The following is a 25,927-nucleotide window of genomic DNA, read 5'->3' on the forward strand; positions in this document are numbered from 1 at the left end:
GATTTCTTATGGACCCCACCCATTTCCAGGTGGGGACACTTCTGACCACTCCACCCATTTGCTTGAACTCTGCAGGGATAATAATAATAATAATAATTTTTTATTTATATAGCGCCAACATATTCCGCAGCACTTTACAATTAAGCGGGGACATGTACAGACAATAAATTCAGTACAAGCTAAGACAATTTAAAAATTTAAACAGTGACATTAGGAGTGAGGTCCCTGCTCGCAAGCTTACAATCTACAAGAAAGTGGGGGGGACACAATAGGTGAAAAGTGCTCGTTATTTCTGGTCTGGAAATTATAATAAATAGGGATTTTCATATAAAAGCTGCATGATCCGGTCATCAGCCCGTGTGTTTAAGTGCAATAGTCAAGTATCAAGTGCAGTTATCATGTGCATGGAGGGGGTGGAGACAGATGAATAGTAGGGTGCAGATTCAGAGTAATATTTGGAAGAAGGGAACAGGGCAAAGTTAGTTTACTGAGTAGTTGATGTGGTAGGCTTGTTTGAAGAGATGGGTTTTTAAAACATGCTTGAATAGGTTGGGGCTAGGTATCAGTCTGATCGTCTGGGGAAGTGCATTCCAGAGAGCTGGCGCCGCACGAGAGTCTTGGAGACGGAGGTGCAAGGTTCGGATTATGGGGGATGTTAGTTTTAGGTCATTTGTAGAACGGAGGGCATGTGTAGGGCAATAGACAGAGATGAGAGAGGAAATATAAGGCGGTGCAGAACTGTGGAGGGCTTTGTGGGTGAGAGAGATGAGTTTGTACTGGACCCTGTAGCGAATGGGTAGCCAGTGTAATGACTGGCACAAGATGGAGGCATCGGTGAAGCGGCTGGACAGAAATATGACCCTGGCTGCCGCTTTCAAGATGGATTGGAGAGGAGAAAACTCGGAAAGAGGGAGACCGATCAGAAGAGAGTTGCAGTAGTCCAGACAAGAATGAATAAGAGAGACAGTAAGAGTCTTAGCAGTTTCAAATGTGAGAAAAGGTTGGATTCTGGAGATGTTTTTAAGATGCAGGTGACAGGAGCGAGTGAGTGATCGGATATAGGGAGTAAAGGAAAGTTCGGTGTTGAATATGACCCCAAGACAGCGGGCTTGCTGCTTGGAGTTATGGTTGAACCTTCCAGGGTAATTTCAATGTTGGGTAGAGTCAGGTTCGTAGAAGGGAGAAACACAAGTAGTTCAGTTTTGGAGAGATTTAGTTTCAGATAGAGGGAGGACATGATGTTAGAGACAGCAGACAGACAATCCTTGGTATTTTGAATTAGAGTGGGGGTGATGTCAGGGGAAGAAGTGTATAATTGGGTGTCGTCAGCATAGAGATGGTACTGGAACCCAAATCTGCTGATTGTTTGTCCAATAGGGGCAGTGTATAGAGAGAAAAGGAGGGGGCCCAGGACTGAGCCCTGCGGAACCCCGATAGTAAGGGGACGAGGAGAGGAAGACGAGCCAGCAAAAGATACAGTGAAGGAGCGGTCAGAGAGGTAGGAGGAGAACCAGGAGAGGGCTGTGTCCTTGAGGCCTATGGAGCGGAGCATAGTGAGAAGGAGCTGGTGATCCACAGTATCAAATGTGGCAGATAGATCCAGGAGAATCAGCAGAGAGCAATGACCTTTGGATTTAGCTGTTATTAGATTATTAGAGACTTTAGTGAGGGCAGTTTCAGTGGAGTGTAAACAGCGGGAACCAGATTGTAAGGGGTCAAGAATAGTGTTGAGCGATACCGTCCGATACTTGAAAGTATCGGTATCGGAAATTATCGGCCGATACCGGCAAATAGGGTTGAGCGACTTTCATTTTTTTAAGATCGAGTAGGGTTTTGGGAAACCCGATTTTGTCCAGAGTCGAGTCGAGTGCAGTCGGCCGATTATCGCTAAAAGTCGGGGATCGACCGAAACACGAAACCCAATGCAAGTCAATGGGGAAGCATAGTCGGCAGTGAGTGGAGGCCAGGAAAACACCTACAGTGCCCATTTTAATGCCAAAAACATCCATTCTTGTTTCTGAAGCTTGCCAATCTTAATTAACTGTATAATAATAGTTGGGCATAGGGAATTGGGGGAAAGTTGTGGGGGGAGTAGGGCTGGCTCAAGTTTTTCGTGGGCCCAGGAAATGCGGACTACGTCACGGCGGTGTTGCAGGGAAAGGTAAGTATTTAAACGTTGCAAGTGCTGTGATCCTGAGCAAGCAGGGGGGGGCCCACTCGTTCGCATTGGCACTGGCACAGGGCCCCTCAAAGTACGGCGGTGTGTTTGCATGGCGGGGGCGCCTCCCACCAGCAGCGACACTTTTGCGTACTCTGAGGGGCCCTGTGCCAGTGACGTCGCCAACGAGTATGCCCCCCCACCTGATGAAGGAACCTGCACTTTCATCTGCACCTTCCTCTTTGTCCCTGTGTAAGGTGGTATAACATGCGGGAAGGGGAACCTTACTTTCAGCAGGGTCAGATTCTGGCTGTGTAGAGTACAAGGGGAATGTAGTGGTCTAGGTCAATGTACCAGCAGACTCATTTAGCAGTGGCTGGGCAATGGGCAGGATGAGGAGGAAACAGATATAGGGCCAAAGAATAAAGTAGGCTAAATGCAGTTCAAAATTGGTAACAGGACTAAACAAGCGGCATTGCTTTGTTCAGTGGAGTAGCAAACCCAAGAGCAGCAGACACTGTTTCAAGGGCCTAACCACACTAGTAGGCCAAATGCAGTTTAATATCTGATAGTATAGGGCGAAAGCCAGAATGTGGAAGCTCAGCTTTGTTCAGTTGAGGACAACACCAGGGAGGGGCAGACACCTTTAGTAGGCCGGAAAAGCCTATTGCATTTTTTAAAATGGTAATTTGGAGCAGAAGGTTGAAGCTCAGCTTTATTTAGTTGAGGACAACACCAGGCAGGGGCACACAGACAGACACCTTTAGTAGGCCGGAAAAGCCTATTGCATTTTTTAAAATGGTAATTTGGAGCAGAAGGTTGAAGCTCAGCTTTATTTAGTTGAGGACAACACCAGGCAGGGGCACACAGACAGACACCTTTAGTAGGCCGGAAAAGCCTATTGCATTTTTTAAAATGGTAATTTGGAGCAGAAGGTTGCAGCTCAGCTTTATTTAGTTGAGGGCAACACCAGGGAGGGGCAGAAGCCGTTAGTAGGCCCTAACCACCATTTTGTTTTTTAAAAACCACTTAATGAGAGCCGGAAGGTTGAAGCTCAGCTTTATTCAGTTGAGGACAACACCAGGCAGGGGCACACAGACAGACACCTTTAGTAGGCCGGAAAAGCCTATTGCATTTTTTAAAATGGTAATTTGGAGCAGAAGGTTGAAGCTCAGCTTTATTCAGTTGAGGACAACACCAGGCAGGGGCACACAGACAGACACCTTTAGTAGGCCGGAAAAGCCTATTGCATTTTTTAAAATGGTAATTTGGAGCAGAAGGTTGAAGCTCAGCTTTATTTAGTTGAGGGCAACACCAGGGAGGGGCAGAAGCCGTTAGTAGGCCCTAACCACCATTTTGTTTTTTAAAAACCACTTAATGAGAGCCGGAAGGTTGAAGCTCAGCTTTATTCAGTTGAGGACAACACCAGGCAGGGGCACACAGACAGACACCTTTAGTAGGCCGGAAAAGCCTATTGCATTTTTTAAAATGGTAATTTGGAGCAGAAGGTTGAAGCTCAGCTTTATTCAGTTGAGGACAACACCAGGCAGGGGCACACAGACAGACACCTTTAGTAGGCCGGAAAAGCCTATTGCATTTTTTAAAATGGTAATTTGGAGCAGAAGGTTGAAGCTCAGCTTTATTTAGTTGAGGGCAACACCAGGGAGGGGCAGAAGCCGTTAGTAGGCCCTAACCACCATTTTGTTTTTTAAAAACCACTTAATGAGAGCCGGAAGGTTGAAGCTCAGCTTTATTCAGTTGAGGACAACACTAGGCAGGGGCACACAGACAGACACCTTTAGTAGGCCGGAAAAGCCTATTGCATTTTTTAAAATGGTAATTTGGAGCAGAAGGTTGAAGCTCAGCTTTATTTAGTTGAGGGCAACACCAGGGAGGGGCAGAAGCCGTTAGTAGGCCCTAACCACCATTTTGTTTTTTAAAAACCACTTAATGAGAGCCGGAAGGTTGAAGCTCAGCTTTATTCAGTTGAGGACAACACCAGGCAGGGGCACACAGACAGACACCTTTAGTAGGCCGGAAAAGCCTATTGCATTTTTTAAAATGGTAATTTGGAGCAGAAGGTTGAAGCTCAGCTTTATTTAGTTGAGGGCAACACCAGGGAGGGGCAGAAGCCGTTAGTAGGCCCTAACCACCATTTTGTTTTTTAAAAACCACTTAATGAGAGCCGGAAGGTTGAAGCTCAGCTTTATTCAGTTGAGGACAACACCAGGCAGGGGCACACAGACAGACACCTTTAGTAGGCCGGAAAAGCCTATTGCATTTTTTAAAATGGTAATTTGGAGCAGAAGGTTGAAGCTCAGCTTTATTTAGTTGAGGGCAACACCAGGGAGGGGCAGAAGCCGTTAGTAGGCCCTAACCACCATTTTGTTTTTTAAAAACCACTTAATGAGAGCCGGAAGGTTGAAGCTCAGCTTTATTCAGTTGAGGACAACACCAGGCAGGGGCACACAGACAGACACCTTTAGTAGGCCGGAAAAGCCTATTGCATTTTTTAAAATGGTAATTTGGAGCAGAAGGTTGAAGCTCAGCTTTATTTAGTTGAGGGCAACACCAGGCAGGGGCACACAGACAGACACCTTTAGTAGGCCGGAAAAGCCTATTGCATTTTTTAAAATGGTAATTTGGAGCAGAAGGTTGAAGCTCAGCTTTATTTAGTTGAGGGCAACACCAGGCAGGGGCACACAGACAGACACCTTTAGTAGGCCGGAAAAGCCTATTGCATTTTTTAAAATGGTAATTTGGAGCAGAAGGTTGAAGCTCAGCTTTATTTAGTTGAGGGCAACACCAGGGAGGGGCAGAAGCCGTTAGTAGGCCCTAACCACCATTTTGTTTTTTAAAAACCACTTAATGAGAGCCGGAAGGTTGAAGCTCAGCTTTATTCAGTTGAGGACAACACCAGGCAGGGGCACACAGACAGACACCTTTAGTAGGCCGGAAAAGCCTATTGCATTTTTTAAAATGGTAATTTGGAGCAGAAGGTTGAAGCTCAGCTTTATTTAGTTGAGGGCAACACCAGGGAGGGGCAGAAGCCGTTAGTAGGCCCTAACCACCATTTTGTTTTTTAAAAACCACTTAATGAGAGCCGGAAGGTTGAAGCTCAGCTTTATTCAGTTGAGGACAACACCAGGCAGGGGCACACAGACAGACACCTTTAGTAGGCCGGAAAAGCCTATTGCATTTTTTAAAATGGTAATTTGGAGCAGAAGGTTGAAGCTCAGCTTTATTTAGTTGAGGGCAACACCAGGGAGGGGCAGAAGCCGTTAGTAGGCCCCAACCACCATTTTGTTTTTTAAAAACCACTTAATGAGAGCCGTAAGGTTGAAGCTCAGCTTTATTCAGTTGAGGACAACACCAGGCAGGGGCACACAGACAGACACCTTTAGTAGGCCGGAAAAGCCTATTGCATTTTTTAAAATGGTAATTTGGAGCAGAAGGTTGAAGCTCAGCTTTATTTAGTTGAGGGCAACACCAGGGAGGGGCAGAAGCCGTTAGTAGGCCCTAACCACCATTTTGTTTTTTAAAAACCACTTAATGAGAGCCGGAAGGTTGAAGCTCAGCTTTATTCAGTTGAGGACAACACCAGGCAGGGGCACACAGACAGACACCTTTAGTAGGCCGGAAAAGCCTATTGCATTTTTTAAAATGGTAATTTGGAGCAGAAGGTTGAAGCTCAGCTTTATTTAGTTGAGGGCAACACCAGGGAGGGGCAGAAGCCGTTAGTAGGCCCTAACCACCATTTTGTTTTTTAAAAACCACTTAATGAGAGCCGGAAGGTTGAAGCTCAGCTTTATTCAGTTGAGGACAACACCAGGCAGGGGCACACAGACAGACACCTTTAGTAGGCCGGAAAAGCCTATTGCATTTTTTAAAATGGTAATTTGGAGCAGAAGGTTGAAGCTCAGCTTTATTTAGTTGAGGGCAACACCAGGCAGGGGCACACAGACAGACACCTTTAGTAGGCCGGAAAAGCCTATTGCATTTTTTAAAATGGTAATTTGGAGCAGAAGGTTGAAGCTCAGCTTTATTTAGTTGAGGACAACACCAGGCAGGGGCACACAGACAGACACCTTTAGTAGGCCGGAAAAGCCTATTGCATTTTTTAAAATGGTAATTTGGAGCAGAAGGTTGAAGCTCAGCTTTATTTAGTTGAGGGCAACACCAGGGAGGGGCAGAAGCCGTTAGTAGGCCCTAACCAAAGTTGAAGGCCAAATGCAGTTTAATTTCTGATACTATAGGCCGAAAGCCAGAAGGTGGAAGCTCCGATTTAGACAGTGGAGGACAATTTGAATTAGGGACTGCAGACAGACTTAGTAGGCTGTCCCCTGTGGACCATGCATCCAACACATTAACCCATTGCGCCGTAATGGACACGTAATCTTCCGTGGCCATGCCTACAGGTCCATGCGTCTGTTGTCAGGTGCACCTTTGTACTCACAGATTGCCAGAGTGCATGGACAATGCGGTCTTCTACATGCTGGTGGAGGGTTGGGATGGCTTTTCTCGCAAAAGAAGTGTCGACTGGTTAGCTTGTAGCGTGGTAAAGCGTAGTCCATCATGGCCTTATTAATAGTAAATAAAATATATAACTAGGCTCTATGAACTTTTAAATAGGTTCCAGGGGTACACGGGCAGCATTGGTGTGGTCAGTGGAGGAGTATTGCAAGTAGGGGCTGCAGACAGGCTATCAAAGGCCTAAAATAACAAACAGTAGGCAGTCATGGCAGTTTTACATCGGTTACATGGATACACAGGCAGGCACTCCAGGCAGCATTGTGGTCAGTGGAGGAGTATTGCAAGTAGGGGCCGCAGACAGGCTATCAAAGGCCTAAAATAACAAACAGTAGGCAGTCATGGCAGTTTTACATCGGTTACATGGATACACAGGCAGGCAATCCAGGCAGCATTGTGGTCAGTGGAGGAGTATTGCAAGTAGGGGCCGCAGACAGGCTATCAAAGGCCTAAAATAACAAACAGTAGGCAGTCATGGCAGTTTTACATCGGTTACATGGATACACAGGCAGGCACTCCAGGCAGCATTGTGGTCAGTGGAGGAGTATTGCAAGTAGGGGCCGCAGACAGGCTATCAAAGGCCTAAAATAACAAACAATAGGCTCATTGCAGTTTTACAGTGGTTACATGGATAGACGGGCAGGCAGCTTGGTGGTGAGTGGAGGAGTATTTAAAGTAGGGACCGCAGACAGGCTTCAAAGGCCTAACATAAGAAAATGGGCTGGCTGTAGGCACTTTATAATTGGTTCCAGGGGTACACGGGCAGCAGTGGTCTGGCCAGTGGAGGACTAGTGGAAGGAGGGACCGCAGACAGGCTTCAAAGGCCTAACATAAAAAAATGGGCTGGCTGTAGGCACTTTATAATTGGTTCCAGGGGTACACGGGCAGCAGTGGTCTGGTCAGTGGAGGACTAGTGGAAGGAGGGACCGCAGACAGGCTTCAAAGGCCTAACATAAAAAAATGGGCTGGCTGTAGGCACTTTATAATTGGTTCCAGGGGTACACGGGCAGCAGTGGTCTGGCCAGTGGAGGACTAGTGGAAGGAGGGACCGCAGACAGGCTTCAAAGGCCTAACATAAAAAAATGGGCTGGCTGTAGGCACTTTATAATTGGTTCCAGGGGTACACGGGCAGCAGTGGTCTGGCCAGTGGAGGACTAGTGGAAGGAGGGACCGCAGACAGGCTTCAAAGGCCTAACATAAAAAAATGGGCTGGCTGTAGGCACTTTATAATTGGTTCCAGGGGTACACGGGCAGCAGTGGTCTGGCCAGTGGAGGACTAGTGGAAGGAGGGACCGCAGACAGGCTTCAAAGGCCTAACATAAAAAAATGGGCTGGCTGTAGGCACTTTATAATTGGTTCCAGGGGTACACGGGCAGCAGTGGTCTGGCCAGTGGAGGACTAGTGGAAGGAGGGACCGCAGACAGGCTTCAAAGGCCTAACATAAAAAAATGGGCTGGCTGTAGGCACTTTATAATTGGTTCCAGGGGTACACGGGCAGCAGTGGTCTGGCCAGTGGAGGACTAGTGGAAGGAGGGACCGCAGACAGGCTTCAAAGGCCTAACATAAAAAAATGGGCTGGCTGTAGGCACTTTATAATTGGTTCCAGGGGTACACGGGCAGCAGTGGTCTGGTCAGTGGAGGACTAGTGGAAGGAGGGACCGCAGACAGGCTTCAAAGGCCTAACATAAAAAAATGGGCTGGCTGTAGGCACTTTATAATTGGTTCCAGGGGTACACGGGCAGCAGTGGTCTGGTCAGTGGAGGACTAGTGGAAGGAGGGACCGCAGACAGGCTTCAAAGGCCTAACATAAAAAAATGGGCTGGCTGTAGGCACTTTATAATTGGTTCCAGGGGTACACGGGCAGCAGTGGTCTGGTCAGTGGAGGACTAGTGGAAGGAGGGACCGCAGACAGGCTTCAAAGGCCTAAAATAACAAACAATAGGCTCATGGCAGTTTTACAGCGGTTACATGGATACACGGGCAGCTTGGTGGTGAGTGGAGGAGTAGTGCAAGGAGTGTCTGTCCCAGTACTCCCAAAATATAAATAGATGTTAATGTCTCGCAAAACAACCATAACAAAAAAAAAGGTGGCATACTTAGGTACAGGGGTGGGCTCATCTGCTGAGTTTCTGACATAGTAATTTGGCAGTAACTATTTAATGGTGCCAATATAGGACACAGACACAGACTACTTTAAGTTGCATCATAGATGTCTACAAATGTGTATTGTCAGTGCCAGACATTGAATGATGTCAGCGAATAGACTAAAAATTGGTGGAGCTGTGCGACATAATTTTGCATGTGGTAGAGCACATTTTGAGCTGGGGTAGGGGGGAACTCTCTAGAGGCCGGCGGGACCGCCCCAGGGCCCCTCATGTTACAACGGTGTGTCTGACGTTGGGTGCGCACCACCACCGCCAGAGACACTACATTGTACTATGAGGGACCCAGTAGCAATGCCGTCAACCAAAAGCGAGCACACCCACCTCTTCAGACAAACAGCAGTCTCACGGGTGCTTGCGCCAAGTCGCGATACCACGGCCCCGTGTGGGGAGTTTGGCCATTTAGGGAGGTGTAAACATGTCGTATGCTGTACAATCAGCTGCAGCAAATTAGACATTAGAAAAGTAATTCACAGGCAAGAGCCTTTCATAGGAAAGCTAGGTGTCGGCCGGGCAAGGTGGGGCAAAAGATTTCGAAATCCAGTTGTGGTTCATTTTAATGAATGTTAGATCGTCAACATTTTGGGTAGCCAGACGAGTCCTTTTTTCGGTTAATATTGAACCTGCAGCACTGAATACTCTTTCTGATAGGACACTTGCTGCCGGGCAAGCAAGCTCCTGCAATGCATATTCTGCCAATTCTGGCCAGGTGTCTAATTTGGAGGCCCAGTAATCAAATGGGAATGACGGTTGAGGGAGAACATCGATAAGGGATGAAAAATAGTTAGTAACCATACTGGACAAATGTTGTCTCCTGTCACTTTCAATTGATGCAGCAGTACCTGTCCTGTCTGCGGTCATAGCAAAATCACTCCACAACCTGGTCAGAAAACCCCTCTGTCCAACGCCACTTCTGATGTGTGCACCCCTAACACTCCTAGTCTGCTGCCCCCTGGAGCTCGTGTGAGAACGATCACGTGCGCTGTGTGCTGGGAATGCCTGAAGCAAACGGTCAACAAGAGTTGATTGTTTGGTTGCTAATATTAGTTCCAAGTTCTCATGTGGCATAATATTTTGCAATTTGCCTTTATAGCGTGGATCAAGGAGGCAGGCCAACCAGTAATCGTCATCGTTCATCATTTTCGTAATGCGTGTGTCCCTTTTTAGGATACGTAAGGCATAATCCGCCATGTGGGCCAAAGTTCCAGTTGTCAAATCTCCGGTTGTGATTGGTTGAGGGGCAGTTGCAGGCAAATCTACGTCACTTGTGTCCCTCAAAAAACCAGAACCCGGCCGTGACACGCAACCAATTTCCTGTGCCCCCGGGAAAGGTTCGGCATTAAAAATATACTCATCCCCATCATCCTCCTCGTCCTCCACCTCCTCTTCGCCCGCTACCTCGTCCTGTACACTGCCCTGACCAGACAATGGCTGACTGTCATCAAGGCTTTCCTCTTCCTCTGGTGCAGACGCCTGCTCCATTATGTGCGTCAAACTTTGCATCAGCAGACGCATTAGGGGGATGCTCATGCTTATTACGGCGTTGTCTGCACTAACCAGCCGTGTGCATTCCTCAAAACACTGAAGGACTTGACACATGTCTTGTATCTTAGACCACTGCACACCTGACAACTCCATGTCTGCCATCCTACTGCCTGCCCGTGTATCCTCCCACAAATAAATAACAGCACGCCTCTGTTCGCACAGTCTCTGAAGCATGTGCAGTGTTGAGTTCCACCTTGTTGCAACGTCTATGATTAGGCGATGCTGGGGAAGGTTCAAAGACCGCTGATAGGTCTGCATACGGCTGGCGTGTACAGGCGAACGTCGGATATGTGAGCAAAGTGCACGCACTTTGAGGAGCAGGTCGGAGAACCCAGGATAAGTTTTCAATAAGCACTGCACCACCAGGTTTAAGGTGTGAGCCAGGCAAGGAATGTGTTTCAGTTGGGAAAGGGAGATGGCAGCCATGAAATTCCTTCCGTTATCACTCACTACTTTGCCTGCCTCAAGATCTACTGTGCACAGCCACGACTGCGTTTCTTGTTGCAAGAACTCGGACAGAACTTCCGCGGTGTGTCTGTTGTCGCCCAAGCACTTCATAGCCAATACAGCCTGCTGACGCTTGGCAGTAGCTGGCCCATAATGGGACAACTGGTGTGCAACAGTGTCATCTGCCGATGGAGTGGTTGGCAGACTGCGTTCTGTGGAAGAGCTGTAGCTTCTGCAGGAGGACGAGGAGGAGGAGGAGGAGGGGGTGCGAACGCCTACAGCCAACTGTTTCCTAGACCGTGGGCTAGGCACAACTGTCCCTAAATTGATGTCGCCTGTGGACCCTGCATCCACCACATTCACCCAGTGTGCCGTGATGGACACATAACGTCCCTGGCCATGCCTACTGGTCCATGCATCTGTAGTCAGGTGCACCTTTGTACTCACAGATTGCCTGAGTGCATGGACGATGCGCTGTTTAACATGCTGGTGCAGGGCTGGGATGGCTTTTCTGGAAAAAAAGTGTCGACTGGGTAGCTCGTATCGTGGTTCAGCGTACTCCATCAGGGCTTTGAAAGCTTCGCTTTCAACTAACCGGTAGGGCATCATCTCTAACGAGATTAGTCTAGCTATGTGGGCGTTAAAATCCTGTGTATGCGGATGCGAGGATAAGTACTTCCTTTTTCTAACCAGAGTCTCATGTAGGGTGAGCTGGACTGGAGAGCTGGAGATCGTGGAACTTTCGGGTGTGCCGGTGTACATGGCAGACTGAGAGACGGTTGGAGACGGTATTGTTTCCGCCGGTGCCCTAGATGCAATATTTCCTCCTACAAAACTGGTGGTTCCCTGACCCTGACTGCTTTTGGCTGGCAAAGAAACCTGCACAGATACTGCTGGTGGTGCAGAAAATGGTGGCCTTACAGTGACGGAAGGGATGTTGCGTTGCTGACTAGCTTCATTGGCCGAGGGTGCTACAACCTTGAGGGACGTTTGGTAGTTAGTCCAGGCTTGAAAATGCATGGTGGTTAAGTGTCTATGCATGCAACTAGTATTTAGACTTTTCAGATTCTGACCTCTGCTTAAGCTAGTTGAACATTTTTGACAAATGACTTTGCGCTGATCTGTTGGATGTTGTTTAAAAAAATGCCAGACTGCACTCTTCCTAGACTCGGATCCCTTTTCAGGGATTGCAGACTGAGCTTTAACCGGATGGCAACGCTGTGCTCCAACAGGTTTTGGCTTTGACACGCGTTTTGGGCCAGATACGGGCCCGGCAGATGGAACCTGTTGCGATGTTGATGCCTGCTGCGGCCCCTCCTCCACCTCCGCTTCTGAACTACTGCCGCCTGCACCCTGTTCCCCCAATGGCTGCCAATCGGGGTCAATAACTGGGTCATCTATTACCTCCTCTTCGAGCTCGTGTGCAACTTCGTCTGTGTCACTGTGTCGGTCGGTGGTATAGCGTTCGTGGCGGGGCAACATAGTCTCATCAGGGTCTGATTGTGGATCTGTACCCTGAGAGGGCAATGTGGTGGTCTGAGTCAAAGGAGCAGCATAGTACTCTGGCTGTGGCTGTGCATCAGTGCACTCCATGTCAGAATATACTTGTAATGGGCATGGCCTGTTAAATGTTTCACTTTCTAAGCCAGGGACGGTATGTGTAAAGAGCTCCATGGAGTGACCCGTTGTGTCGCCTGCTGCATCCTTCTCTCTTGTTGTAGTTTTTGCTGAGGAGGACAAGGAAGCGACTTGTCCCTGACCGTGAACATCCACAAGCGACACGCTGCTTTTACATTTACCAGTTTCGGAAGAGGAGGCAAAAGAGCTAGAGGCTGAGTCTGCAATGTAAGCCAAAACTTGCTGTTGCTGCTCCGCCTTTAAAAGCGGTTTTCCTACTCCCAGAAAAGAGAGCGTTCGAGGCCTTGTGTAGCCTGACGATGAAACTGGCTCCACAGCTCCAGACTTAGGTGGAATATTTTTATCCCCACGACCACCTGATGCTCCACTACCACTACCATCATTACCAGCTGACAATGAACGCCCACGACGACCTCTTGCACCAGACTTCCTCATTGTTTTAAAATCTTAACCAAAGTAACTTTATTTGTTGCTGTCAAACAACTTACACGGTGAGCTATAACTTCAGTATGATTTCAATATCCCTTAACAGGTTGGTGAGACCACAAGGAAAATCAGGCACAATGTTACACACTCTGTTTTCTGTGGCACAAAATCACAGAGATGACACACACGCAGGACTGTCACTCAAGCACTAATGTCAATATTAATCTCCCACCTAATTTATTTATTTTTTTTTCTCAGGGAGACTTTAGAAACCAAATAATATTAAAAAAAAAAAAAAAAAAAAGGCTTTCTATGGCCCACAATTAGAGAGAGAGAGGTGGCACACCCAGGAGTCAAGACTGGCGCACAAGCTGAAAGGGCAATATTACTCTCCCACTGTTTTTTTATGTTTTTTTTTTTTTTTCAGGGAGACTTTAGAAACCAAATAATATTAAAAAAACCAAAAAAAAAATAGCCTTTCTATGGCCCACTGAATGAGAGAGAGAGGTGGCACACCCAGGAGTCAAGACTGGCACACAAGCTGAAAGGGCAATATTACTCTCCCACTGTTTTTTTATGTTTTTTTTTTTTTTTCAGGGAGACTTTAGAAACCAAATAATATTAAAAAAACCAAAAAAAAAATAGCCTTTCTATGGCCCACTGAATGAGAGAGAGAGGTGGCACACCCAGGAGTCAAGACTGGCACACAAGCTGAAAGGGCAATATTACTCTCCCACTGTTTTTTTATGTATTTTTTTTTTTTTTTAAGGGAGACTTTAGAAACCCAATAATATTTAAAAAAATACATAAATAGGCTTTCTATGGCCCACTGAATGAGAGGGAGAGAGGTGGCACACCCAGGAGTCAAGACTGGCACACAAGCTGAAAGGGCAATATTACTCTCCCACTGTTTTTTTATGTATTTTTTGTTTTTTAAGGGAGACTTTAGAAACCCAATAATATTTAAAAAAAAAAATAAATAGGCTTTCTATGGCCCACTGAATGAGAGGGAGAGAGGTGGCACACCCAGGAGTCAAGACTGGCACACAAGCTGAAAGGGCAATATTACTCTCCCACTGTTTTTTTATGTATTTTTTGTTTTTTAAGGGAGACTTTAGAAACCCAATAATATTTAAAAAAAAAAATAAATAGGCTTTCTATGGCCCACTGAATGAGAGGGAGAGAGGTGGCACACCCAGGAGTCAAGACTGGCACACAAGCTGAAAGGGCAATATTACTCTCCCACTGTTTTTTTAGGTATTTTTTTTTTTTCAGGGAGACTTTAGAAACCAAATAATATTAAAAAAATAAATAAAATAAATAGGCTTGCTATAGCCCACTGAATGAGAGATAGCACACACAGCAGTGACACACAAGCCCTGACTGAGGCCAATATTTTTCTCCCACTGATTGATGTAGTGTTTTTGTGTTGAGGTAGAATTTAGAACACAAATCACGGAAAAAATAAATAGGCTTTCTATGGCCCACTCAGTGAGAGATGGCACACACAGGGATGGCACTGTAGCAGAAATGCCAATCTTAATCTCCCACAAAAAAAACAAAAAAAAAACAGGGACTGTCCTACAATTACTATCTCCCTGCAGTAATCTAAGCCAGGTATGGCAGGCAGCAATAGGAGTGGACTGATGCACAAATTAAATAAAAAGTGTGGACAAACAAAAAAGATAGCTGTGCAGAAAGGAAGGAACAAGAGGATATGTGCTTTGAAAAAAGCAGTTGGTTTGCACAGTGGCGTACACACAGCAATACAGCTATCACGGAGCCTTCTAGGGCAGCCCAATGAGCTACAGCGCTGAGGGGAAAAAAAAAAAAAAATAGCTTCCACAGTCCCTGCACACCGAAGGTGGTGTTGGACAGTGCAAATCGCTGCAGCACAAGCGGTTTGGTGGTTAGTGGACCCTGCCTAACGCTCTCCCTGCTTCTGACGAAGCGGCAGCAACCTGTCCCTAAGCTCAGATCAGCAGCAGTAAGATGGCGGTCGGCGGGAACGCCCCTTTATAGCCCCTGTGACGCCGCAGACAGCAAGCCAATCACTGCAATGCCCTTCTCTAAGATGGTGGGGACCAGGATCTATGTCATCACGCTGCCCACACTCTGCGTTCACCTTCATTGGCTGAGAAATGGCGCTTTTCGCGTCATTGAAACGCGACTTTGGCGCGAAAGTCGCGTACCGCATGGCCGACAAGCACAGGGGTCGGATCGGGTTTCATGAGACGCCGACTTAGCCAAAAGTCGGCGACTTTTGAAAATGATCGACCCGTTTCGCTCAACCCTACCGGCAAAGTATCGGATCTGATCCGATACCGATACCCGATACCAATACAAGTGAATGGGACTCAAGTATAGGAAGGTATCCCTGATGGTTCCCAGGGTCTGAAGGAGAGGAAACTCTCCTTCAGGCCCTGGGATCCATATTAATGTGTAAAATAAAGAATTAAAATAAAAAATATTGATATACTCACCTCTCCGACGCAGCCTGGACCTTACAGCTGTGAACCGGCAGCCTTCTTTGCTTAAAATGAGCGCGTTCAGTACCTTCCATGACGTCACGGCTTCTGATTGGTCGCCTGCCGCTCATGTGACCGCCACGCGACCAATCACAAGCCGTGACGTCATCCCTCAGGTCCTAAATTCCCTAGGAATTTAGGACCTGAGGGATGACGTCGCGGCTTGTGATTGGTCGCGTGCGGTCACATGAGCGGCACGCGACCAATCAGAAGCCGTGACGTCATGGAAGGTGCTGAACGCGCTCATTTTAAGCAAAGAAGGCTGCCGGTTACTACCAGGGCGCGTCCGAGGGTGAGTATATCCCTATTTTTTATTTTAATTCTTTATTTTTTACATGGATATGGATCCCAGGGCCTGAAGGAGAGTTTTCTCTCCTTCAGACCCTGGGAACCATACACTGGGAACTTCCGATTCCGATTCCCGATACCACAAAAGTATCGGATCTCGGTATCGGAATTCCGATACAGCAAATATCGGCCGATACCCGATACTTGCGGTATCGGAATGCTCAACACTAGTCAAGAAGAGAGTTATCCGAGAGATAGCGGATTAGACGGGAGTGGACCAAGCATTCCAGGAGTTTAGAGATGAAGGAAAGGTTAGAGACAGGTCTGTAGTTAGCCGTGCAGTTCTGGTCCAGGGATGGCTTTTTAAGTAAAGGGGTATTGATGGCATGTTTAAATGAGGAGGGAAAGATACCTGAAGAAAGAGAGAGGTTAAATATTTTAGTCAGGTGAGTGGTGACCACTAGTGAGAGAGACTGCAGGAGAGGTGAAGGAATGGGGTCACTATTGCAGGTTGAAGGCCGAGCAGAAGTGAGGAGCTTGGAAATTTCTTCTTCTGAAACGGGCTCAAAGATGTCTAATGAGCTTGAGGTGCAGCAGGGAAGGGGATCCAGGCACTGAGGAGATTGGGCTGAGATATCCTGATGGATTTGGTTGATTTTTTCTAGGAAGTAAGTGGCCAGTTCTTCACCACTGAGGTTCGTGATTGGGGCCTGTACTTTAGGTTTCTGTTGTGAATTCAGTTCTCGGACTCCCTCCTGTGGTCATGAACGGTACTTTGGTTAGTACTGCTCTTGGACTCCCTCTGGTGGCTTTGAGCGGAACTGCTGGTCACTGAGGTTGGTTTTGTCAGCTGCTCTCGTTTATTGCTATGCTTGCTTCCCTATTTAACTCCACTCAGATCGTTACTTGATGCCAGCTGTCAATGTTTCAGTATTGGTTCAGATCTCTCTTGGACTTCTCTGAGGACCTGTCTACTCCAGCAGAAGCTAAGTCTTTGCTAGTTCATTTGTTGTTACTGCTTCCTGAATATATTTCTTAGTACTGCTAATTTCTAGTCCAGCTTGCTATCATGATATTTCCTTGCTAGCTGGAAGCTCTGGGGTGCAGAGTGGCACCTCCACACCATGAGTCGGTGTGGGGAGTCTTTTTGCTTACTCTGCGTGGTTTCTTGTAGTCTTTTGTGCTGACCGCATAGTTCCCTTTTCTATCCTCTAACTATTTAGTGAAGTCTGGCCTCTTTTGCTTAAACCTGTTTCATTCCTGTGTTTGTGACTTTCCTCTTAACTCACAGTCAATATATGTGGGGGGCTGCCTTTACCTTTGGGGAATTTTTCTGAGGCAAGGTTAGGCTTCTATTTCTATCTTTAGGGGTAGTTAGCTCTTAGGCTGTGAAGAGGCGTCTAGGGAGAGTTAGGTACGCTCCACGGCTATTTCTAGTGTGTGTGATAGGAGTAGAGTTTGCGGTCAGCAGAGTTCCCACTTTCCCAGAGCTTGTTCCAATTACTAGTTTACTCATCAGGTCATCCCGGGTGCTCCTAACCACCAGGTCCATAACAGTACAGCTGGCCCAACAAAGTGTTAATGCATCTCAAAAGAGGGATAAGAGAAGTTCTGAACCCATTTTTTTTTCTTTGCAGTGTCTCTCTTTTCCTCTTAATCTCTGGGTGGTTCAGGACTCAGGTGTAGATATGGATATTCAAGGTCTGTCCTCTTGAATGTAGTTCTGTCCTCTTGAATGTAGTTCAGAATCCGATGTTAGAGCCTAGAATTCCAATTCCTGATTTGTTTTCTGGGGTTAGATCTAAGTTTCTGAATTTCAAAAATAATTGTAAACTGTTTCTTGCTTTGAAACCCCGCTCCTCTGGTGACCCATTCAGCAAGTAAAAATTATTATTTGTTTGTTGCGTGGCGACCCTCAAGACTGGGCATTCTCCCTTGCGCCAGGAGATCCTGCATTGCTTAATGTAGATGCGTTTTTTCTGGCGCTTGGATTGCTTTATGACGAACCGAATTCAGTGGATCAGGCAGAGAAAATCTTGCTAGCTTTGTGTCAGGGTCAGGATGAAGCAGAGATATATTGTCAGAAGTTTAGAAAATGGTCTGTGCTTACTCAATGGAATGAGTGTGCCCTGGCAGCAATTTTTAGACAGGGTCTTTCTGAAGCCCTTAAGGATGTTATGGTGGGATTCCCCACGCCTGCTGGTCTGAATGAATCAATGTCCTTGGCCATCCAAATTGATCGGCGTTTGCGTGAGCACAAAATTGTGCACCATTTGACAGTGTCCTCTGAGCAGAGGCCTGAGCTTATGCAATGTGATAGAACTTTGACCAGAACTGAACAGCAAGAACACAGATGTCAGAATAGGCTGTGTTTTTACTGTGGTGACCCCACTCATGCTATCTCTGATTGTCCTAAGCGCACTAAGCGGTTCGCTAGGTCTGTCACCATTGGTACTGTACAGCCTAAATTTCTTTTGTCTGTTACTCTAATTTGCTCTTTGTCATCCTACTCGGTTATGGCATTTGTGGATTCAGGCGCTGCCCTGAATTTGATGGACTTGGAGTTTGCCAGGTGCTGTGGTTTTTTCTTGGAGCCTTTGCAGTATCCTATTCTATTAAGGGGAATTGATGCCATGCCGTTGGCCAAGAATAAACCTCAGTACTGGACTCAGTTGACCATGTGCATGGCTCCTCTCCTGCACATCAGGAAGATATTCGCTTTTTGGTGTTGCATAATTTGCATGATGTGGTCGTGTTGGGTTTACCTTGGCTACAGGTTCATAATCCAGTATTGGATTGGAAATCAATGTCTGTGTCTAGTTGGGTTGTCATGGGGTACATGGCGATGTTCCGTTGGTGTCAATTCCTGCTTCCACTCCTTCTGAAGTCCCTGAGTTTCTGTCGGATTACCAGGATATATTTGATGAGCCCAAATCCAGTGTCCTACCCCCTCATAGGGATTGTGATTGTGCTATAAATTTAATTCCTGGTAGTAAGTTTCCTAAGGGCCGACTTTTCAATTTATCTGTGCCAGAGCACGCCGCTATGCGGAGTTATATAAAGGAGTCCTTGGAGAAAGGGCATATTCGCCCGTCTTCATCACCGTTGGGAGCAGGGTTCTTTTTTGTGGCCAAGAAGGATGGTTCTCTGAGACCCTGTATAGATTACCGCCTTCTCAATAAGATCACGGTCAAATTTCAGTACCCTTTTGCCTCTGCTGTCTTTATTTGTTTGCTCGGATTAAGGAGGCTAGTTGTTTCACCAAGATAGATCTTCGAGGGGCGTATAACCTTGTGCGTATTAAACAGGGCGATGAATGGAAAACAGCATTTAATACGCCCGAGGGCCATTTTGAGTACCTGGTAATGCCATTCGGGCTTTCAAATGCTCCATCTGTGTTTCAGTCCTTTATGCATGACATCTTCCGAAAGTATCTGGATAGATTCATGATTGTATATTTGGATGATATTTTGGTCTTTTCGGATGATTGGGAGTCTCATGTGAAACAGGTCAGAATGGTATTCCAGGACCTTCGTGCTAATTCCTTGTTTGTGAAGGGGTCTAAATGTCTCTTCGGAGTTCAGAAGGTTTCCTTTTTGGGCTTTATTTTTTCCCCTTCTACTATCGAGATGGACCCTGTTAAAGTTCAGGCCATTTATGATTGGACTCAACCTACATCTGTGAAGAGCCTTCAGAAATTCCTGGGCTTTGCTAATTTTTACCGTCGGTTCATCGCTAATTTTTCTAGTGTGGTTAAACCTTTGACTGATTTGACAAAGAAAGGTGCTGATGTGGTGAATTGGTCCTCTGCAGCCGTTGAGGCTTTTCAGGAGCTGAAACGTCATTTTTCTTCGGCCCCTGTGTTGCGTCAGCCAGATGTTTCGCTCCCTTTTCAGGTCGAGGTTGATGCTTCTGAGATTGGAGCAGGGGCTGTTTTGTCTCAAAGAAGTTCTGATGGCTCTGTGATGAAGCCATGTGCCTTCTTTTCTAGAAAGTTTTCGCCTGCTGAGCGTAATTATGATGTTGGCAATCGGGAGCTGCTAGCTATGAAGTGGGCATTCGAGGAGTGGCGACATTGGCTTGAGGGAGCCAAGCACCGCGTGGTGGTCTTGACGGATCACAAAAATCTGACTTATCTTGAGTCTGCCAAGCAGTTGAATCCTAGACAGGCTCGATGGTCGCTGTTTTTCTCCCGTTTCGATTTTGTGGTCTCATACCTTCCAGGTTCTAAGAATGTGAAGGCGGATGCCCTTTCTAGGAGTTTTGTGCCTGATTCTCCGGGAGTCCCTGAGCCGGCTGGTATTCTCAAAGAGGGGGTAATTCTGTCTGCCATCTCCCCTGATTTGCGGCGGGTGCTGCAGGAGTTTCAGGCTGATAGACCTGACCGTTGTTCAGCGGAGAAACTATTTGTCCCTGATAGATGGACTAGCAGAATTATTTCTGAGGTTCATTGCTCAGTGTTGGCTGGTCATCCTGGGATTTTTGGGACCAGAGATTTGGTGGCTAGGTCCTTTTGGTGGCCTTCCTTGTCTCGGGATGTGCGTTCTTTTGTGCAGTCCTGTGGGACTTGTGCTCGGGCTAAGCCCTGCTGTTCTCGTGCCAGTTGGTTGCTTTTGCCCTTGCCAGTCATGAAAAGGCCTTGGACGCATGTTTCCATGGATTTTATTTCGGATCTTCCTGTCTCTCAAAGGATGTCTGTCATCTGAGTGGTTTGTTATCGCTTTTCTAAGATGGTCCATTTGGTACCCTTGCCTAAATTACCTTCCTCCTCTGATTTGGTGCCATTATTTTTTCAACATGTGGTTCATTTGCATGGCATTCTGGAGAACATTGTGTCAGACATAGGTTCCCAGTTTGTCTCTAGGTTTTGGCGGTCCTTTTGTGCTAAGATGGGCATTGATTTGACTTTTTCTTCGGCTTTCCATCCTCAAACAAATGGCCAAACCGAACGAACCAACCAGACTTTGGAAACCTATCTGAGATGCTTTGTTTCTGCTGATCAGGATGATTGGGTGACCTTCTTGCCATTGGCTGAGTTCGCCCTTAATAATCGGGCTAGTTCGGCTACTTTGGTTTCGCCTTTTTTTTGCAATTCTGGTTTTCATCCTCGTTTTTCTTCGGGGCAGGTTGAGCCTTCTGACAGTCCTGGTGTGGATTCTGTGGTGGACAGGTTGCAGCAAATTTGGACTCACGTAGTGGACAATCTGATGTTGTCCCAGGAGAAGGCTCAGCGTTTCGCTAACCGCCGTCGTTGTGTTGGTCCCCGACTTTGCGTTGGGGATTTGGTTTGGTTGTCTTCTCGCTATGTTCCTATGAAGGTTTCTTCTCCTAAGTTTAAGCCTCGTTTCATTGGTCCTTATAAGATTTGTGAAATTCTCAACCCTGTCTCATTTCGTTTGGTCCTTCCAGCTTCTTTTGCCATCCATAATGTGTTCCATAGGTTGTTGTTGCGGAGGTACGTGGCGCCTATGGTTCCCTCTGTTGATCCTCCTGCCCCGGTGTTGGTTGAGGGGGAGTTGGAGTATTTGGTGGAAAAAATTTTGGATTCTCATATTTCGAGATGGAAGCTTCAGTACCTGGTTAAGTGGAAGGGCTATGGTCAGGAGGATAATTCCTGGGTTGTTGCCTCCGATGTCCACGCTGCCGATTTAGTTCGTGCTTTTCATTTGGCTCGTCCTGATCAGCCTGGGGGCCCTGGTGAGGGTTCGGTGACCCCTCCTCAAGGGGGGAGTACTGTTGTGAATTCCGTTCTCGGACTCCCTCCTGTGGTCATGAACGGTACTTTGGTTAGTTCTGCTCTTGGACTCCCTCTGGTGGCTTTGAGCGGAACTGCTGGTCACTGAGGTTGGTTTTGTCAGCTGCTCTCGTTTATTGCTATGTTTGCTTCCCTATTTAACTCCACTCAGATCGTTACTTGATGCCAGCTGTCAATGTTTCAGTATTGGTTCAGATCTCTCTTGGACTTCTCTGAGGACCTGTCTACTCCAGCAGAAGCTAAGTCTTTGCTAGTTCATTTGTTGTTACTGCTTCCTGAATATATTTCTTAGTATTGCTAATTTCTAGTCCAGCTTGCTATCATGATATTCTCTTGCTAGCTGGAAGCTCTGGGGTGCAGAGTGGCACCTTCACACCGTGAGTCGGTGTGGGGAGTCTTTTTGCTTACTCTGCGTGGTTTCTTGTAGTCTTTAGTGCTGACCACATAGTTCCCTTTTCTATCCTCTGACTATTTAGTGAAGTCTGGCCTCTTTTGCTTAAACCTGTTTCATTCCTGTGTTTGTGACTTTCCTCTTAACTCACAGTCAATATATGTGGGGGGCTGCCTTTACCTTTGGGGAATTTCTCTGAGGCAAGGTTAGGCTTCTATTTCTATCTTTAGGGGTAGTTAGCTCTTAGGCTGTGAAGAGGCGTCTAGGGAGAGTTAGGTACGCTCCACGGCTATTTCTAGTGTGTGTGATAGGAGTAGAGTTTGCGGTCAGCAGAGTTCCCACTTTCCCAGAGCTTGTTCCGATTACTAGTTTACTCATCAGGTCATCCCGGGTCCTCCTAACCACCAGGTCCATAACAGGTTTCAGGTGGGAGTTTAAGGTTTCAAAAAGTCGTTTTGGGTTGTTGGATAGTGAGGTGATGAGGGTGGTGAAGTAGGATTGTTTGGCCAGAGAAAGGGCAGAGTTATAGGTTTTGAGCATGAACTTAAAGTGGATGAAGTCTTCTGCTAAGAGAGATTTTCTCCACTGCCACTCTGCACACCTTGAGCAACGCTGAAGAAAGCGTGTTTGCACAGTGTGCCAGGGCTGCCGTTGTTTGTGTCGGGTCTTTCTGCGTGTAGAAGGTGCTGCTTCATCCAGGGCATTCTTCAGTGTAATATTGAAGTGTGACAGTGCTAAGTCTGGACAGGAGAGGGAGGAGATGGGGACTAAGGATGTGTGGAGGTTGTCCATAAGCTGCTGGGTATTAATGGTACGTGTATTCCGATAAGTGTGGTAAGTGGGGGTGTCCTGGGTGAGGACAGAATTCTTGACAGAGAAGGAAAGAAGGTTGTGATCCGAGAGCAGGAAAGTGGAGTTAGTAAAGTCGTGCAGCGATCCGGGACGGGAGAAAACCAGGTCCAGAATATTCCCATCCTCATGCGTAGGAGAATTAGTAAACTGTGAGAGGTTGAATGAAGAAGTTAGAGAGAGAAGATGAGAGGCAGATTGGGAGAGGGGATCATTGATGGGGATGTTAAAGTCTCCCATGATGAGGGTGGGGATGTCACAGGATAGAAAGTGAGTAAGCCAGGTGGCAAAGTGGTCTAGAAACAGGCGGGAGGAGCCGGGAGGGCGATAAACAACTGCCACCCGCAAGGAGAAGGCCTTAAAGAGTCTGACGGCGTGGACTTCAAAGGAAGGAAATGTAAGTGAGGGAAACGGGGGGATGACCTGGAAAGCACATTGTGATGAAAGGAGCAAACCAACACCCCCACCTTGTCTGTTCTCAGGTCTGGTGGTATGTGAAAATTTCAGCCCACCAAACGAGAGAGCAGCAGCGGCGGTGGTGTCTGAATGCTGGATCCAGGTTTCTGTAATAGCCAGGAGGTTAAGGGAATTGGAGAGGAAAAGATTGTGAATGTAAATTAGTTTGTTACACACAGACCGTGCATTCCAGAGAGCACAGTGGAAAGCAATAGGAGAAGGCATGCACTGAATGTTAATAAGATTAGCATGGTTTCTATATGTAGCTGGAGGAGAGTAATGTATGCTGGTGGAGGGGGGGGCAGGGTTTGGGGAAATGTCACCTGCAACTAGTAGAAGGAGAAAAAACAGAAAGAGCAGGTGGTGTGATGATTTGTATGAACGTTTTGAGTGCTGCATGGCGGTAGTGGCTGGTTTGGAGTGGGTAAGAAATGTCAATAGAGCCTCAGAGTTACACATGGGAGAGGGGATAAGGGAGAGGTGGATATAGAGAGAGTGCCCAGAATGTGTTAAAGGGCGGGCGAGTTGTAAGAAAGCAAAAGTAAAAACAAATAAGAAGCAGATTGATATGATCAATGCATAATGTGGTATGACTGACCAAGAATCATGTTTGTTAGAATAACTTATGCACCTTACCTGTCTCCTGCCCTGTCCAACTGCCATTTTATAACTGCCATGCGCTTTATACCGTTGCACTTAATATCTGTTGCACACACGAACCCGCACGTGTCCTATCCCAGCCAGACTAAATATATATGAAATGAAATGACTGCTGGTTTCAGAAACCAAATGGCCACAATCAGCAATTAACCAATTAGCATAAGGCCCTAGCAGGCGTTACTATGCAGGGTAACCAACCAATGCTGAACAAGGCCATAAAACAGTGGGAAAGAGGAAGAAAGAAAAAAGGGCAAGGGCAAGGCCTATTTCTCTTCATCCATGCCCACCATGTGCGGTCCGAAGAATGTAACCTGGCACTTTTTGGCGCCATCTGGGTATCACCGCGCCCAAGAAGGGTGTTGTCCAAGCTGTCGTTTTCTTCTTTGGCGCTATTTTCTGCCATCTTCATGGCCGCCATCTTTATCACATAAACGGTGTCAGCCAGGTCCGATATATCAGTCACATTCAAATCATCAGCATCTTACATATCTGCGGCTTCTCCGCATTGCAAGGTAGCGGCATTCTGCCGACTATGCCAAGTGTAAGGGAGAGCCAGGATCACAGTCATAGCGGAGGATTGTGGTATATCGGTGCCCTGGCCTCCCATCACATATATACAGTGTCCATTACTCATCATACCTGCGATTTCAGGTTCAGACCCATCAGGGTCTCTTCTCTGTTGCAAGAGATGCTTTGTAATCGGTTTTGCATGAATTAATACACACTCCGTTTCCAACTTTAAACAAGTAACTTTATTGTTGTTTGTTCTCAGCCTGTTCAACTCAATTACAGCATGCACTTCAGGTACCACACAGTTTGCCTCAGTCACTTTCCCTGTGCTTTCCGTATCCTCCTTCAGCATGTAACCAGGCCGCACCATTCAGCATCACAGCATCCTCCCTATTAAGCTCTACCGCAGTCGGGATTCCCTCGTCTTTTTTGTAACAGACATGAGGGCATCAGCCCACAAAGAAATACTCCACATGATGAGCGACCTGTGCTGCTGTACTGCTGTTAGCGGTCTTGCTGCAATCTATTCTGTTATAATCTGCGCTGCTATAATCTGCACTGCTGCAATCTGTGGCCCTCAGGCCTTGAACGGCTCGGCTCCAGTCTTCAAATGTTATTGGGATAACTGCCCTGTTAGTGGTCTCCTGGCCCAACTGACAAAAATGCTGGATGCTCCCTAGCTTAACCACAGTTAGCCCCACCTACATTAACTATATACACTGGGAGCATAACTATATTCCCATCTATTGGGCTGTATAGGGTGCTATGCTTTTCCTACATAATTATGATAAACAGTAGATAAAAAACACGTATATCATGACTTTTTTACAACCTCTTACATTTACATGGCTCCTTATTCCCATCCTTGTATGCATGGCTCTTTATTCTCATCCTTGTATGCGTCGCACCTTATTCCCATCTTTGTATGCGTGGCTCCTTATTCCCATCTTTGCATGTGTAGCTCTTTACTCCCATCCTTGTATGTGTGGCTCCTTATTCCCATCCTTGTATGCATGGCTCCTTATTCCCATCCTTGTCTGCATGGCTCCTTATTCCCATCCTTGTATGCATGGCTCCTTATTCCCATCCTTGTCATCCTTGTATGCATGGCTCCTTATTCCCATCCTCATATGCATGGCTCCTTATTCCAATCCTTGTATGCGTGGCTCCTTATTCCTATTCTTGTATGCATGTATCCTTATTCCCATCCTTCTATGCATGGTTCCTCATCCCTATCCTTATATGTATGTCCACCCATAAGAAAAGCATTAAAATAAAACCATCCTACTTACCTTCCCTGCGCGTCCTCGCAGCATCTCGTTCCAGATTCCAGCAGCTCTTCCGGCTGGGCGAACACGTGTCCCCTCTCATTGTTATTCACCTCTCTTCAGTCTATGGCAGTGGAGAGAGGTGAATATTCATTTCCCTAATGAGCAGGCACTCATTAGAGCCCGACAGCTGCTGGAAGAAAAAAAAAAAAAAAAAATGTGCTGAAAAACTCAGCTTATACATGTCTATATGCAGTATATATATATATATATATATATATATATATACTGTATATATATTTACATATATATTATG

This window comes from Ranitomeya variabilis, chromosome 2 (assembly GCF_051348905.1).
Source record: "Ranitomeya variabilis isolate aRanVar5 chromosome 2, aRanVar5.hap1, whole genome shotgun sequence".
NCBI lineage: Eukaryota > Metazoa > Chordata > Amphibia > Anura > Dendrobatidae > Ranitomeya > Ranitomeya variabilis.